This window comes from Dasypus novemcinctus, chromosome 19 (assembly GCF_030445035.2).
Source record: "Dasypus novemcinctus isolate mDasNov1 chromosome 19, mDasNov1.1.hap2, whole genome shotgun sequence".
Taxonomy (NCBI): domain Eukaryota; kingdom Metazoa; phylum Chordata; class Mammalia; order Cingulata; family Dasypodidae; genus Dasypus; species Dasypus novemcinctus.
The window spans coordinates 20,141,641-20,145,187 of record NC_080691.1 but is presented as its reverse complement, the minus strand read 5'-3'; the positions used below and the strand labels follow the sequence as shown (position 1 = coordinate 20,145,187).

Here is a 3,547-nt window from a genome sequence, read left to right as displayed (position 1 = left end):
AGAGTTACTAACATAAACTACCTGTAATTAGGAGCAGCATCATGTTTAAGACAATAATGACAGTGACAGTGATTACTGTTAATAACTATGACTATTTCTATCTTCAATATGTATTTTCTGTTTTTTTTGGGAAAAAAATCAAAATTTAAAATTTGTTTACCTTATACATAAAAGAATACCAGACATTCTGTTGACTTTGGAAATTGAACAAAAAAAATTTTTTTTAACTTTACATAATTCAAAACAATATATGTTAATTAAGTACTTTTAAAAGTAAAAGTACAATGTAAACCATCATGTTATAAAGTAGCCCAATTTCTATTTGTTAAATTTTTTTCAATGTGGTTAAGAACCTGATAAATAATAGAAATTTATTAACAATTTTAAGGGCCCTAAGGTAAATCTCTGCCAATATTTGTTTTCTGAAAATAAGTTCAGAGTCCAAAACCAAAGAAAATAATGTATAGTCACTGATTTTTAAGTGATCTGTATTCCATGAGTCATAAATTATTCTGAAATAAAGCAATTTTAATAAATAAATACATTCTCTTATAGTCACTGGAAGTATCTGTATAATTCTGAAGGAAATGAGAAAGTGCAGAGTTCAATGAAATCTAGGCAAAAGCTCAAAATAATAACATTTGTAGTTAGTAAAAAGATATCCTTTATCTGACTTATGTTTGAGATTCAGTTCAAGGAAACAATATAATTTTAATAGTGTTACACTTTTCCTTCATTTCTACATGTACTGCTCTGAGACTTAATTCCATAACTCTCTGAAATTTTTCCTTGTATTTGTCACGTAGATAGTAATCCTTTAACTTTGTTTTAAAAGTACTTTTCTGCTATGAAGTTCCTTTTTCAGACAGGATTGAAAGTGGGATACTTCTGAACTGATTTATTACCCCAGAATCCTCTATGGAGTCTGTCTTTCATAATTCCAATAAATTCTTTATAACTTAACTGACCATCTTTGTCAGCGCCAAAAATCTTGGCAACAGTGTCTACTAAATATGGTGAAAGTTTGAGGCCAATAGCTGCATAGATGGCACACTTAAATTCGTCTTGCTCTATAGAATGGCTTGCAAAGTTTTACATATCCAAGGCTATTGCAAATCTTCTAGGTTGTTCAAAATCTGGAAAAATGACTTGAATTGATTGAATGTGATGCCCTTTTCTTCAGATATTCTGTAACACACATTTTCCAAAAATATTTGTGTTTTCCACATTTGTATGTTGTAAAAGAATATGAGCAAATCTTCACTGATAGTATTCATCCCATTAAAGTAAGGAAGGAATTCTATTTCTAGAACTTCTGTTTGGAGGTTATCTGTGAATCTATAAAATCTTCAGAATTGAATTCAGCTTTTCCTTTCATTCCAAAAAAAGTGTACAAGAAGCATAGTATCTGCTACTAAACTTCTAAGGTCATCAGGATGCTCTGCGAGGTCTGAAGACAGGGCTTGGCATGTGCTACATCTTAGTGTATCCCAGTAGTTCCTGGAGACAAGTTTCTCTCCACTTGTTTTAAGTACACTATTAGCAGGCGAATGGTATCCATACAGTTGAAGATGCAGCATTGCATGCTCTTCTTTATCTCCTTTAGTTTCTCTTTTCATTTTTTTCCCCTGAATATCTCTTTTTTTTCATTGTCAATGTCATTTATTACAGTTAATTTATAATTTCCATTTCACCATTACATTCAAAGCTTATTCAGAATAATAAACCAGAATTATAAAGATAGAAAACTTTGTAAATACTCTATCTCAGATAATAGACAAGACTAACTTCCAAGCCACATTCAGAAGCTGATGATACAAGCTTTGGCAGTTTCCAAGAAATACTGGCCAAAAAATAATTAAATCTCATTGTATCCATTAATATCTACTGAACACTTCCTCTTGCAGTTAACATTGTATTACATACTTAAGGACAAGTACTTTGACTTTCAATAAATTAAAAAAATATATATATATTGAAGATTTACAATATTATTCACAGAATTCTTGGCATAGTTGAATTTTGAGGTTTCTACTGCTGAGAAATTTGAGGTTTGTGTTGTCTTTCCTTTCGTTCCCAAAGCTCCGTTTTGAGTTCTCCAGGTTTTGGTGGAATTTCAGGTATTGTCAGGTCAGGCCGGTAGTATCTATGCACCACTTGGGCCCCCAGCCACATTAGCAGGAGGCTGGCAGCGAACGTTTTCAGGTTGGTGGGCCAGGGCACCTGATTTCCCCACGCCCCTCCAGCCTCTAGGGAGAGAGGTACCGCGGGCCGCCCTTCCTCGACTTCGGAATACGCATACCACTGAATATCTCTTGAAGCACCAAAAATTCCTTTTTATCCCCCATCTCATTGCCATCAGTGTCAAACATGTTGACAGCTATTCTAAAAGGATATTTTGTATAAGAAATCACACCTCTTTCTTTAAGATTTCAAGTTAGCTTTGATGATCCTTTCCAAACTGGTGGAATTTCTGAGAGCATATGATTTAATTCCTGCTTGGAAAGTGATTTCCACGTTTTAGCATGTTTGAGCTCATCTGTTGTAACAGCTGAAATAAAATCATATGGAGTCATGAACAACTGCCTTTCACATTCTATAGAAGCAAATAAATGAAATCTCTCCTTAGATGTTGCAAAGAAGTCTAAGTCTTCCATGTCTGTTTTGCTTATAACAGCCATCACCTTTGCAGCCATGACCTGGATGGGGAGCAGCCCCTGGCCATGGGGCAGGCCCTTGGGCTCTGCCACTGTGCTCCTGGAGGGGCATCCTGGTGCTGGCATCCTGAGATCCCCATACAGCTAGTAGCACACAAGACCAACCAGACCCCTGGTGGCTGCCATCACAAAGCTCAGCTCCCCCCAGCACCACCGCCAACTCCAACCCACCTCTGCCACAGCCTCCTTGTCCTTCTGGCAGGAGAAGGGTCAGCCAGGAGACATGGAGATTGTCCCTGTGGGCTGCCCCAAGGCCCAGGAAAGGCCTAATAAGAGAGAGTGGAAGAAGAGACTCACTCAGTGACCACAGGAGCCTCCATAGTGTAACCATAGGGGCAGCTGTCCCCACCACCCACCTGGGTGCTTGCAAGGGGCAGGAGAGGGGGAGGCTCAGCCTATATATTTTGAATGAACAGTTGAGTCCATTCACATTCTATATTACTGTAAATAAAGGCATTATTTACATTCACCACTTTATTCTTTGGCTTTCATATGTCATATCTTAGTTTGGACTGTTTTTTTTACTCTTTTGGTTATCCTTTCTGATTGTCTTCCCTTCTATACTCTCCTCCAAGCCCTCTCTCCTTTCTTTTGATTTTGGTCTGTAAGCCTCCCTTTAATGCTTCCTGCAAAGCCAGATTCTTTTTTCATGAGTTCACTTAGTTTCTGATTATTTGTGAATATTTTAAACTCACCTTCATATTTGAAGGACAATTTTTCTGGATAGAGAACTCTCAGCTGACAATTTTTCTCTTTCTGTATCCTAATTATATCATATCACTGTCTACTCACCTCCATGGTTTCTGACCAGAAATCCTCACTAAGTCTTA

General features: G+C 36.8%; 1 pseudogene; it reads right to left on the bottom strand.

Annotated features, from left to right (window-relative positions):
• Positions 1–817: 817 nt before the first annotated feature.
• On the bottom strand, positions 818–2,942 carry LOC101412906 (calcium uptake protein 3, mitochondrial-like; annotated as a pseudogene).
• Between the last annotated feature and the right edge of the window lie 605 nt (positions 2,943–3,547).